The sequence below is a fragment of the Loxodonta africana genome, chromosome 2, assembly GCF_030014295.1.
Source record: "Loxodonta africana isolate mLoxAfr1 chromosome 2, mLoxAfr1.hap2, whole genome shotgun sequence".
Lineage (NCBI taxonomy): Eukaryota > Metazoa > Chordata > Mammalia > Proboscidea > Elephantidae > Loxodonta > Loxodonta africana.
Genome location: NC_087343.1, coordinates 122,286,362 through 122,299,961, shown reverse-complemented (window position 1 = coordinate 122,299,961; position 13,600 = coordinate 122,286,362). Strand labels below are relative to the sequence as shown.

At 44.8% G+C, this 13,600-nt stretch overlaps 1 protein-coding gene across 3 annotated transcripts in view; it reads left to right on the top strand.

The window, feature by feature from the left end:
- Positions 1 to 13,600, top strand: part of MCC (MCC regulator of WNT signaling pathway) — a 542,131-nt gene that overhangs the window by 515,951 nt on the left and 12,580 nt on the right. The gene's annotated exons all lie outside the window — the stretch shown is intronic.

The window sequence follows — 13,600 nt, the reverse complement described above, 5'->3', positions numbered from 1 at the left end:
TAAGTTGGTTAGCATGGATTTCTAATCAGCATTCAGATATACGGAGCCAAAAAAGAACCCACAGGGCTAAAGGAAAATAACGTAATTATACTGTAAATATAGCTTAGAAACTGGAAAGATTATTTCATGAGAGTATATAATATGGACACTTGAGAGCTGAGGTTTAGGGGCCTTTTTTTATTTTTTAAAATTAAGAGGAAACTAACACCTTTTTTGAAGGTATGAAATCACTACCGAGCTCTAGCAGCTGAGGTCAGTTGGGGGAATCTTACCAGCATTTTCCCAAACACTCCTTGCTTGAAGAGGGATGTTCCAGGCACCAAAGCTGTGGGCCTGGCATCTAGATTGAGAAGAGCAGGTATAGATAAGGGAGCGGGGAAGAAGCTAAGCAGTGGTCCTGTCTTGAGGAGAACCAGCCACCCGCAAGGAGGTGCTTGTGGAATTTCAGCTCTGGCTTTGTGTTGTTGCCCATACCCACTCTGGCTCCCCTTAGCCCGCTGGGCTTCAACCTCAATAGGGCCCTTGCCACACAACTCTGGGTCTCTCTCTTTTTTTTTTTTTTTAATTCTGCAATCAATAGACAGTAAATTCATCTAAGCTTTTTTGTTGTTGTTGTTGTTAGTTGCTGTCAAGTTGATTCCAACTCATGGTGACCCGATGTGTGCAGAGTAAAACTGCTCCATGGGATTTCCAAGGCTGTGACCTTTTGGAAGCAGATCACCAGACTTGTCTTCCAAGGTGCCTCTGGGTGGGTTCAAAACACCAACATAGTCGAGCACTTAACTATTTGTGCCACCTATGGCTCCTTTAGGCTTTTAAAGAGATGCCAAATTATCTTTTATTATTGCAAAATATTTATTTATTTATTATTGCAAAATAAAACTTCTTCCCAACTTCTGCCTGGAACAAAATCAGGACTCCATGCAGTCACACATTTACAGTATAATTCCCATCTGGTCTGATTACATTCCCACCAGTTCCACAAACATTTATTGTGGTTTACTAGCTCTGGTATTGCCATAAAATCCCATCTGGATAACCAGGTTTCCAGTCTTGCACATGAGGTGTTTTGTTATCAGGGTATCTTGTTTTTGCTGTTGTCTGCACAGGCTGCGTATTACAAAATGCTTCTCCATCTTAGATCCCTCCCTTGCCCCTCCTTGGTCCTACCTAGTAAAATAAAACTGAACGATCTGAAGTGAAGTATAAAAATGCAGTTATATAAAAGGAATTTATCAGAAACAGCCCTTGGTACTTCTCTGGTGTGTGCAGACCTGCCCTTGGGACCTAAGCGCAGTGGAGAGAAGTAGCCCCTTTCATCTCCATTGTGTTCTCGTCAGGCAGTGAGGAGCAGGTGTTGCTCTTTGTATGATCCAGCCAGGGGCTGGCACAGCAAGGCTGAGTGATTTCCCAAGGTCACACAGGGAGCCAGTGGGACAATCTTGTGCCTCCGAGCTCCCTGCTGGACCACCTGCAGCCCACATGTGCTGGCAGAGGGTGTGCCTACAGGTTAAGTGTGAGCTGAGCCCCTGCAGGTGGGTTTATCGGAAGACGGCAGCCACCATCATGTGCACGGTTCTGGGCAAACAGGAACCTCTGTGCTCCTGGTACAGCTTCCTGCCTTTGCCCACCAAATGCTGAGTGCGAGTGAACTGCTATGTAGGAAGGCGCTGTCGCAAAGCACACCTGAGAAGCAAAGCCATACGCTGACCCAGTGTTATACTGGTTATCAGATAAGGATGCTGCGAGACGGGAAAGACAAGAAAGGGGCGTTCAACAGGGTGAGAAGCAGCATGTAGTGTAGCGCTGCTTCGGACGGTTTCACATCTACCTTTCGCTTGCCCCTAAAGCTCTGCTCAGCTCTCAGCTCCGGGAGACATCAGGACCTGGCTCCAGGTGTGACACAGCTCCCTGCAGAAGTCGGCCGCCCTGCTCCTGGGGGAAGCTGAAGTCAGTCAGTTACACCCCCTGGGGGCTCTGCTTGAGCCCTTCAGTATATGTATGCCACACGTCTGCTTGTGTTCCAGATGGTTCCGTAAAATGCTAAGTAAATGCAATAAATGGTTGCTGTGGCCAGTTTGTCCAGTGACGGGAAGCACCGACTCATCCCCCAGAAGAGAAGCACATAGACCATTGTCTTAGTTGAGTACCAAGTAAGCCCTGAGGGCTGTATGTAAGATCCCTGCAACCGGGCTCCTGGTATGATTAGTCTGGAGGAGCTGGACGTGACCCTGAGTGGCAGTGGAGTTGCCAAGGCAGGAAGGGGCTAAGTCCCAGCGTTCAATGAGATCGAGTGGGAGCACCCCCAAACCATGGGACTTCACCACTGTGTGGATCATTCATGATGAGGGAAGTCCAAAGGGCACCTCATGCTGACTCGTCTTCGCTCTAGGACACCAAGAACTCTCGCTTCTTCTTTCTCTCCTTTTCTCTTTCTTGACAGGCTCCTCTTTGGACCTAATTTAGTAGTGTAAATTTTAATATAGTAGATGCAAACATTCTCTAATGATGGCAATAATATAAGATCAATTTGGCATCTCCTAAAAAGCTTAAATGCTTTTATTGTCTATGGTTTGCAGTAGGCCTCCCTGCAAACCTCCCAAAAGCCCCTACAGTTCTACCCTCCACCCACAATCTCGGTCACATTTGCTAATTAATTGAGAGCATATTCTGTTTCTTCAACTCTTCCTCAGCACCTTCCTTCCTATCTTCAAGGAAGATGTCCCTCTTCCTTGCCAAAGCTAACCTCTGTCTCACTAAGCATGGCTTGGGTGGTAGAACCTCAACTCCAACCAACTGAGACGGAATTGGCACTTGCAACCCAACAGTGAGAAAGGACAGACAGGCATGTGGCTTAGGATGATGGAGCCAAGGACCCAACCTGGGACTTAGTCCAAGTCTGTAGCCTCTTACTCCTCCCTGGTCTCTTGTCCCTCACTGCAGGTGGCCCACTACCCACAAGACGGAGGTATGGCACCAATGGCTGCCTAAGGGTGCTATGCTCTTGATCTTTTCTCAGATCTTTCTCTCTCTCACTTGGTTGACACTTTAAAACACTTCCCCTGCCTCTGCTTGCATTGTGGCCCCTAAAGAACCAGTTCTCCTGGCTCATGGGCCCTCTCTCTGATGCTTACTAGCTCTTATTCGATCTCAGCCCCTTCTTTATATCTTCATATCCTCCTCTTGTGTTACTGCTCCTTCTTACCATCCCCTCATGACTACCCAGTCAAGTGCTCATCATCTTCTAAGCTGCTGTAGGCCCTCTACTAATCTCCTTGACTCAAATCTCAGCATCCTCCCACACATTATGCAATAAATGTTTACTAAGAGTCAGGACAGGCAAGCATGGTTTGAGGCCCTGGAGCAGTCAAGCAGACAGGCAAGGCTCCTATCCAGACAGCTCATTGAGGGTAGGAGGGAGACACACAATAAACAAGTCCACAGACAATATAATTTCAGATAGCAGTAAGGGCTACAAAGGCAAATGATGTACAAAAATGTGAGGGGTGCACTGGACTGGGCAGGGGTGACTGGGCAGAAACCAGAACCAAAGAGAGAGTACCATCAAGAGAAAATCCAGACCAAGAAGATTCTAGGCAGAAGAGAGAGCAAAGACAGAGATCCTGAAACGTCTACCAGCATGGGGTAGCACAAAAGCCAAGCAAAGAACAGTGCTTCAAAGCAATGGGCCAACCACTACAAATTGGAGTAAGTTTAAAAGGGGAGAGGTAAGAGGTCAAGACAATTGGTTTAAGAAGTTTTGTTATGATGGGAGAGCTATCAAGGAAACTTTTTTTTTTTTTTTTAATATATAGAGCATCTGTGTGCTCCTCAAAATGACATAATTAAAGGGGGAAATCTTTCAGGGCCAAGGAGTAACCTTAAAAGATGCAAATTACCACAAATTCACCAGTTTAAAACAACTCTCATTTATTAGCTCACGGTTTGTAGGTCAGAAGTCTGGGCTCTCTGCTCAGGGTCTTCCAGGCCGAAATCAAGGTTATCGGCAGAGCTATATTCTTATCTGGCAGCTACTGGGAAGAATCCACTTCCAAGCTCGTTCTGCTTGTGGGCAGAATCAAGTTCCTTGCACCTGTAGGACTGAGGTGCCTTCTTCTTGCTGGCTGTTGGCCAGGCATCACTCTCAGCTCCTAGAGGCTGCTCACATTCCTTGTTGCACACCCCCTTCCTCCTCAAAGCCAGTGAGAACCTTCCTGGCATCAAATCCCTCTCATGCTTTAAATCTCTACAAAGAGCCTGCTCTCTTTTAAGGGCTCATCTGATAGGTCAGGTTCACTCAGGATAATCTCTTTAAAGTCAACTGTTTCTGGGTCCTAATTACATCTGCAAAATCTCACCTCAGCAGTACCTGGATTGGTGTTTAATAACTGGGAGGTCTGTGTACACTAGGGGGCACCTTAGAAATCTGAGGTCGCCTTAGAAATCTGCCTACCACACCCCATTACTTAAAACCTTCCAATGCCTCCCAACTGTCTTGCATTCAAACCTGCTTGCTCTCTTTTAAGATTTGACCCTGCTTGCTTTCTTTTGAGGAGCTCTGGTGGCGCAGCAGTTGAATGCTTGGCTGGTAACAGAAAGGTCAGCGATTTGAACCCACCAGCCACTCCACAGGAGAAAGATGTGGCAGTCTGCTTCTATAAAGATTTGTCGTTGTTAGGTGCCATCGAGGTGGTTCCAACTCTCACCCCTACTCAGCCCCATGTCCCGAACACTCACATCGTGACTTTACCCTGTCTATAAAATGGATATTCCCTTCATCCACCTCCAAGCAGAAATGACAATACCCTCCTCCCTTCTTTTTGGTTCCCATATGTCCTGAATTTCCCTCTGTCATAGAACCCTTCCATTCCTCTTGTTTCTTAATGTGCCTGGTTCCACTACCAACCCTCCAAACTCTTCCCGCAGAAGAAAGTTCCTTTCAGGCTTTCAGGCAGGAATTATGGCTTATTCAGCCAGTTTTGACTTCAACTTCCTTGACTCAACTGTTCCTTCTAAGTGGTCCCTCAATTATCTCAGCTTTACCTCTCTCTGCCCATTGGGCATCTCCACCCAGATATTATGTTAGAGCCTTAAAGCACAGCAAGTCCAAAAGAGAAATTCTAATCTGTCTCCACCTGCCTTTTGAAATTGGTCTCTTCTTCAGAATTCCCTATTTACATTAAAAATTCTATTCTAATGATCTAGGGTTACAACTTCAAAATCTCCTATCTCTGCCTCTTAGCAGCTGATCATTATCGTTTCTTCCCTCAAAACTCTATCCATTCCTTTCCATTTGCATTGCCTTCTCCTGAGTTTGGCCTTCAATTCCTCAGAACTTAGAGTAGCATCCTGATGGGCCATTCTGCCTTTAGTCTCATCTATGTTCTTCCACCAAAATACCTTAAAGCACACTTCTAATCAGGTTGTTCTGCATAAAAACCTTCAATGACTTGGCATTGAAGATCATCTGTAGGTCCCTAGCTTAGTCTCCTGGCCCCTATTTCAAATGTTTCCCTTACACATGATCTGTAGTCAAGCTACTCTGGACAACTCATCTTTCTGAGAGTAAGTATATCCTTTAGCCCTCTGTCTCTCCACACCTGTGGGCCCCTCCTTTTCACCCCCCTCCAATCAGAATGCTCACCTTCCTGAAGCTTCCATCAGCCACCTTCTGCTCTTCTCTGAGCCCCTGCTGCACTGACTACTCTTTACCCATCAGTGACCACAGAGCCCTTGGCTATTAGCACAAACCCCAGCAAGCCTCCTCACAGTTACAATCCTAGTACAAGATTCAAAAATGTCTGCCGAGCTCTAGATATCTTGTAGGAACCAACATTTGGCCATGAGGGGAATAAACAAAGAAGGCACCAGTTGATCCCTATTTCAGGAGCAATAAAGTAATACTGTTTTGAGCCATGTAAGTAATGGGAGGAAATGAAAAGGGAACTAAGTGGGGGTTCTTTTCAAAGAGGGAGCCCCCACTGAGCAAACGAGCAGCAGAATCTTTACCATTTTATCAGTAGGACCATTATTTTAAAAGGTGCTGTTTTATTAAACTTGCACTTGCTGATTCTTCATATTTGGCTGATTTATAATAGCAATCAAGCAATAGAAGTTGTGTTTAGAATTCCATACATGCACATGGGTATGCAGTACATTAATGGAATACAAAGTGTGCCCCACAGTTCATTATCACAGAAATAAATCGCTAAGCTCCAGAGCCAGGGCCTGGAAAGGCATAGATTAAGACTGATGCTCACCCAAGGGGCCGAGATGGGTGTTGTTTAACTAAGATTTCTTTTAATTTCTATCATTCACCTGATGTTCCAAAAGCTAGAGAGAAGCCCTTAAAAAAAAAAAACCAAACCCCTTGCTATCAAGTCGATTCCAATTCACTGCGACCCCATATGTAGAACTGTGCTCCCTACAGTTTTCTTGGCTGTAATCTTTACAGAAGCAGATCACCAGGGCTCTCCTCTGTGGCACCACTGAGTGGGTTCAAACCACCAACGTTTAGGTTAAGCAGTCAAGTACAAACCGTGTGTGCTACCCAGGGACCTGAGAAGGCCTTACGTGGGATCTAACAGAGGCAGAGTGATGGAAAGCATCAGTCACCTACCCCCACTGGCAAAGGTAGTGGTGTGCCTCTGAAAACTACACATTTCCTGGACAAGAAATATGCTCACAGGAAAAGAGTTAGACTATTACCATCACCTTGCTGCTACTCCTGGCACTCAAACATGACACCAGCTGAACATTATCATCTGGGGACACTTAACCCTTCTACAGGTCCATGCCCTTAACCAGAGATCGTTTATTTTGTGCTCCAGCATATTCCCTTTAAGAATCACAGGATACTTTGGCAAGAAGCTTAAAAGCACAGGCTGTGCAGACAGTGGCCTGGGTTTGAATCCCAGCTCTACAGGCCTGCTGGCTGTAGGGGAGTCTCTTAAGGTACCTCAGGCTCCTGTCTGAAAATTAGCATAATTATAGTACTAGCCTCAACAGATTGTGAGAATGCTCACCCCTGTAAAGCCCTTAGAGATAGGTATTATCCCCTTGCTGTATGTGCTAAAAAAAATTTCATGGGGTGTGATGAGTACCACAAAAGGACTAAATACAATGATGTAATATAGTAACTGGGGATTTCTCTGTCAGTGTGTGTGTGTATGCATGGACATATTCCTATACATGTAAAATACCAAAACAAAACCAAACCCGTTGCCACTGAGTTGATTCCAACTCATAACCACCCTAGAGGATACAGGAGAACTCCATAGGGTCCAAGGCCGTAATCTTTACAGAAGCAGACTGCCACATCTTTCTCCCTCAGAACAGCTTTCAGTTAGCAGCCAACCACTTTAACCGTTGCACCACCAAGGCTCATAGATATATATATTTCTACTTAAATGTGGATTGCAGTGAGTACAAATGGAGGAAATAACATAGCGCCACAATGTAGTAACTTTGGGAAATTTGTTAGATGGGGTGGTCAAGGTGGACCTCTGTGAGGAGGTGATGTGTGAGCTAAGAAGGAATAGAAGGAGCAGAGAATGCAGGAAGTACATCCCAAGCAGAGGGAACCCACTGCACCAGGTTCTGTGGTGGCCAAGAGCCTGACATAGGCTTAGAACTGACAGAATTCCTGTGATGGAAGCACAGTAAGCAAGGGGGAGATGACATCAGAAGGCAGGCCTTTATTGGTCAAAGTAAGACCACAGGTTTTATTTCAAATGCAAGTGAAATGCACTAAAGGGTTGCAGTACAAGCAAATTTGCCTTTTTAACAAAATTACTCTGGCTACTCTGTGAAAGCCAGATTAGAGGGGTGCGAAGTCTGGAGCAGAGAAACCAATTAAGAGGCTGTTGTGGTTATCCAGGAGAGAAACGATGGCAGCCTGGACTGGCTGGTTGTGGCAGAAATGGAAAGAAGACAAGACTGGGTAGACGGTTTGCTAGTGAGGGATGTGGAGGATGAGGAAACGGGAAAAATAAAGAATGGCTCCAAGCCGCTGGGTGGATTGTGTTGCCATTTGCTCCCGTGGGGAGGAGGAAGTAATTGGGGAGGTAAATTCAAAAGTTCTGCTTTGGACATGTTAAATTGAAAATACTTATTAAATGAAGATGTCAAATAGACAAGCCCAGAGTTCTGAGGAAAGGCCTGAAAATAAAGATTTGGAAGGTTTTTTTTTTTAATTATATACATAGCTTTTGGGAAAATAAATGGGACTGGAGAGAATCATTTCAAAAGAGTGTAACATATAAAAGACGTTCCTGGGCCAAGTCCTAAGCGACCTCCAGTATTCAGAGGTGGAGTTAGGAAGGCAGAAGCCAGCGGCCAGTAAAATAAGTTGAAATCCAGACACTCTTAGCGTCGTAAAAGCCAAGAGTAAAGACGTGGTCAAGGAGGACAGAGTGGTCACCCATGCCAGCTGATGCTGGTAGGTCAAGTACGATGAGAACAGAGTGGCCATTAGATGTGGCAACACAGAGATCACTGGTGACCTTGGCGAGCAGCTTTATTGGAGACAGAGGCTGATTGGGGTTAAAGACTGAATGGAAGGTGAAAAAGAGACAAACAACATGTGCAGACAATTCTTTCGGTGACTAATTCAGTGTAAATTAGCAATTACTAAGAAATTCCAGGCCTTGTGGCCACATAGCTGCAACTCCCTGTGGTTTGGTCTGATTACAGCTCCTCAGAAAGGTTTCCTGGCCCAGCAGCAAAGCCACTTACTCCTCATCAGGACTGGGCTCTCGCCCTGTTGACCCCTGCAGATCCTCATTTGGACTCTCTCTAATCACAAAGTACTGCTGCTTGCCTTTTTATTTTAGGGGAAATAAAGGTTTCTTCAGTGATTACTCAGAAAGCCATCCTTCCAGACTAACCAGGTACCCTGACAAGTACTACCTCAAATGCTCATTCAGTCTCCCACCCAGCTTGGATTTTCTTATTACATCGAAATTCCCACCTAAGTCTGCATCACCAATTCTCTGGGTCTTCACTATATTCCACTGTTTAAAATTGTTTCAATTTTTAAAAAAGCATCTCTTTGTGGTTAGAGTAAGACTCCAGAGGACCTTTTGTGACTGGAAATAACTCATTTCTGGTGAGAGGTGCAAACACTGGAGGGGGAAGACTTGTGACTGAAGTCCATGTGTGTACAAGGTGTCCTGGGTTTCCACAGCAATGTTATAATCCACCAGTTTTGTTTTTATTTGATGGAGCAGGCTTATGTTTTTGAGTGCCTATACTAGTGGGAATAAAACAAGGAAGGAAGGGAATATGCAGGTCTAGGCATTCTAGAATACCGTATACCCAAAACCAAACCCGTTGCTGTCGATTCCGACTCATAGCAACCCTATAGGACAGAGTAGAACTGCCCCATAGAGTTTCCAAGGAGCACCTGGTGGGTTCGAACTGCTGACCTTCTGGTTAGCAGCCGTAGCACTTAACCACAACGCCACCAGGGTTTCTAGAATACCGTATATAAATGCATTATTATTGAGTGGGCAAGTGAAATGTGCAGTGTTTAATTTTTACTTTCTCCTCTACATGGAACCTATGAAAGTTCTCATTTTAACTTTATTATCTATACAAACCAAGTATATTCTTCCTTAACTGAAAGCCAATTTGAATTAAAAACTAGAAGGAACCTGCACCACGAATGGTAGAGGTTTCAAAGTGAACTTGGATTAGCAAATTTATGGTTCTTAACTTTTTTCAAGTCATCCTTTGAAAGTCTGACAAAAGTTGTAGACTTTAGGAAAATATGCCTGTGCGTGTAATTTTGCGTCCAAGTTCAGTTCTCAGACCACACGGAGCTTGTCCTCAGACCCAGGTGAAAGGCCCTACCTCGCCAGTTTCTTGAATTTGCCTGGTAATAAGAGCCACCTGGGACACTACAATTCCAAGGCCTCCACCCAAACCTAGTAAATCAGAAATTTCCAGGGAAAAGACCCGGTAATCTTAAATGTGCTCTAGAACACCACAGGTCAACAGAAGTATAACATGAGCCTCAAATGCAAGCCACGTATGTAATTTTAAGTTTTCCGGTAGACACATTAAAAAAAAATGTATTAAAAGAAAAAGGTGAGATTTTAATATTTACCCCAGTATATTCACGGTGTTATCGTTTCAATAAGTAATCAGTATTTTAAAATTAGAGATATTTTACCTTCCTTCTTCTCCCATATATTAAGTTTTCTAATTCCTGTGTGTATTTACACTTAGCACATACCCGTTTGGACCTACCACATTTCAAGTACTCAGTAGCCGCATAATGGCTGATGGCTGCCTTACTGGATGGCAGTGCAGAGAAGCTGCTCCTGCATGGTGGGTTAGCATTTGGGTCCAGATGAGTGACACCAGAGTAATGACTCCTTTACTGTATGCACCCATTTCCCTCAAATGAAAACAGGTAAAATAACTCTGATTTATGTTTAAGTTTGAGGTTTGGCCTTCTGTTTACATCTTTAAATAAGCCAGCATCATAGCTCTCCTCTGGAGTTTGCACCAGAAGTCCTTTCCCATCTCCTTTCCTGAGGCCAGAGGAGCTTCTGTACCAGTTCTCAGCTCCCAGTGGAGAAGAACCACCCCCACGACCCCAGCTGGGTTGGGCACCGTCTGTGAGGGCCTCTCCTGCCTTCTGGGGTTCTGTCCTCCACTGGAGCCTGCCAGGTCCAGAAAGTTCCATCTGGCCCCCTTAGGGCCTGGCTGCTGGGGAAGGAAAAAGCCTTTGTTTTCTGTAGGGTATTCTGTACTCTCCCAGTCTTGAGAATGGGGAAGGGGTGTGGTGGTGATTGGGAGTCGGGGGTAGTATTGCTCTGGGTAAAGTTTTTTGTTGTCAATTTCTTACTGAGTTTATGGTTACATTTTAGATTCTTTTCACAATTTTTTTTTTCTCTTTATGCTGTAAATCAACTCTAGAATGAAATAAAAAGAATCAAAACAGCAACAAAATAGAAAACAAATAACAAATCAGTTGCTGTTGAGTGGATTCCAACTCATGACCCCATGTATGGAGTAGACTGCTCCATAGGCTTTTCATGGCTGTGATCTTTCAGAAACAGATTACCAGGCCTTTCTTCTAAGATGCCTCTGGGTGGGTTTGAACCAACCTTTCAGTTAGTAGTCAATGCTCAACCATTTGTACCACCCAGGATTCCTAAAGACAAATAAGCCTTTCTAGCCAGAGGGAATAGGGGAGAAATCCCTCCAGCTCTCCTAACCTCCCCCTCAGCTAGCAAGGACTGCTTGGAAAGCTAAAAGTAGGAGCTGAGGGGAGAAGGAGGGCGCTGCCCTGCCCAGGATACCATTCTTTCTTTTGGTGGGAAATGCGGCCATTCTGGGACTCCAGTAGGAAGTACGACCAGCTCTGAGCAGACTGCCTGTGGCTGGGGCTGGACCCAAGCATGGGTGGGAGAACTCACTGAAGACTGCCTCACAGGGATACTGGACTGGTTGCTAGGTTTGCCCTAAAGATCTTCTCTCCATCCTCACTCAGAAGCAGCAGGCCCGGATTTCTGTGTTGTATTCCTTTCTTCACTAATTAGTTAGGAGAGCCTGACTTGCCCTCATGTTAGCTAGAGGCAGAGATATGAAAGATTAGATATTTGAAGGCTAGGAAGGGAGAAGCACGGTCTGTACCACTGGACACCCTCTAAGGAGACACTTGCACCCCTGGCGGTCACCTTCCCATGCCCCTCCAACAGGACACATAACTAAGATTCTAGCTCATAAACTTTACAAAAACCAGTTTTAAAAAATTACGAAATTGCAAAAAAATTCTAAGTGCAAAACTGAGTAAAGCAGAAAATGAAAGCATTCCCTCACCCCCTGAGGTGAGGAGTTAACCACTATCTGGTGTTTGGCCTTCTAGTCTACTGTTGCAGTACATCAGGTATATGCACGAAGAGAAGTTTTAGTTGTTTTTATAAAACTGGCATCATCCTTTTTATTTAACAGTATATCAGAGGCCCTTCTGTGCTAGTGCAAATCAGTATGTTTTTAAAACAACTGCAGAGCATTTCAACAGTATGGATATCCTTGATTAATTCAACCAGTCCCCTGGTTGTTTCCCATTGTAATTTTTGGAACCAGTGCTGAAGTGAACCCAGCTGTATCTCATGTATCCTTGGTAACCTATGCAAATTCTATCTCTGTAAGGTAAATTCCTCTGAGTCAAGTTGTCAGTCCAACGAGTCATTTTTTATCTTGCTAGATACTGCCAATTCGCCTTACAAAAGGATTGTACTAATTTACATTCCATACACAGTCCTTTTTAGAGGAACCCCTTCCATAAATCCTGGTCTCTCAGTATGTTCCAAGCAATCAAAACCTTCAGCAAGTGAGCTGTCCTAAAGCTTTCTTACCCACCATCATCACTGAGAAGTTATCACTGGGGTAGTGCATCCAGCACTGGGGACACCTGAGGGAACCAAACCAAGTAAGGCCCTTTCCACCCTCAAGCCTAAGTACTAAAGGGGAGCCCAATGAGCTCAAATATGTAATAGACACAGCAAAGCCTTCAAAAGCCAGCACCTAAGGCAGAAACGTGTCAGAAAAGGAAAACTCAAATACTTTCCATTAAAACAAGTGATAGAAAAGTAGTAAGACTGCACCCTGTCCAAGTCAGAAAACTTGCGAGCCCCGAGAAAACAAGGCAGTCCTGTCAAGTTCTGTCTCTCAGAGGCTTCACTGTAATCACACATTGTGCTAAGTGTGAGGAACGTGACAGAGGAGGAAGAAGGGGTGTCAGGGAAGGCTGCTGACTCGTTACCCTGCCCAGGTCTTGTGCTCAGGTGGGAGTCAGAGGAAGGCAGGACACTGATTGGACTCAAAGCCTCTCTTCACTTACTCCTAGAAGTCAATTACTTGGATTAGTAAAGTAATAAAGAATCCACAGAACTGGAAGCTTCTTCAGCCCTGAATGAGGGCAATCAGATCAATCTGCGAATATAATTTCTTTAAAGGGAAACAAACGAACAACAAAAAAAAAAACAAACCCGTTGCCTGTGAGTTGATTCTGACTCATAGCGACCCTATAGGACAGAGAACTGCCCCGTAGGGCTTCCAAGGAGTGGCTGGTCGATTCAAACTGTTGACCTTTTGGTTAGCAGCCAAGCAAGCTCTTAACCACTGCGCCATCAGGGCTCCAAAGGCAAATGAGGATTTTTAAAATAAAGAAAATAACAATTCCACTACTCCACTACTACCATTTTTGTTTGGTTTTTGCAGGGTAGGATCAGGTTGGTTTCAGTGAGCACAGATTTGTCCAAAGTAGGCAGCCCAGTCCAGAGAAGACAGAAGCATTCTTGAATCCCTGAGTGGCTCAGGAGGTGCTCAAGACACTTAGAAAAGGAGGAAACCAAGGGTTTGTGGCCAGACTGACCCATTGCCTGCTGAGGATCTGGTATGCCGTAGCATAAAGTAACTTCTACAGATTAGCTTCTTTCCCCACCTGACTACAAACGGGATTCCTCTGACACATATTTAAGATCTCTAAAGGACCCTATCAGTAAAGGAACAGGCTCAGCTGGCTTGTGACAACGCTGTGGTAAGAAGGTATTCCTGCTCTACTAAGGCGAGAGTGGTGCTC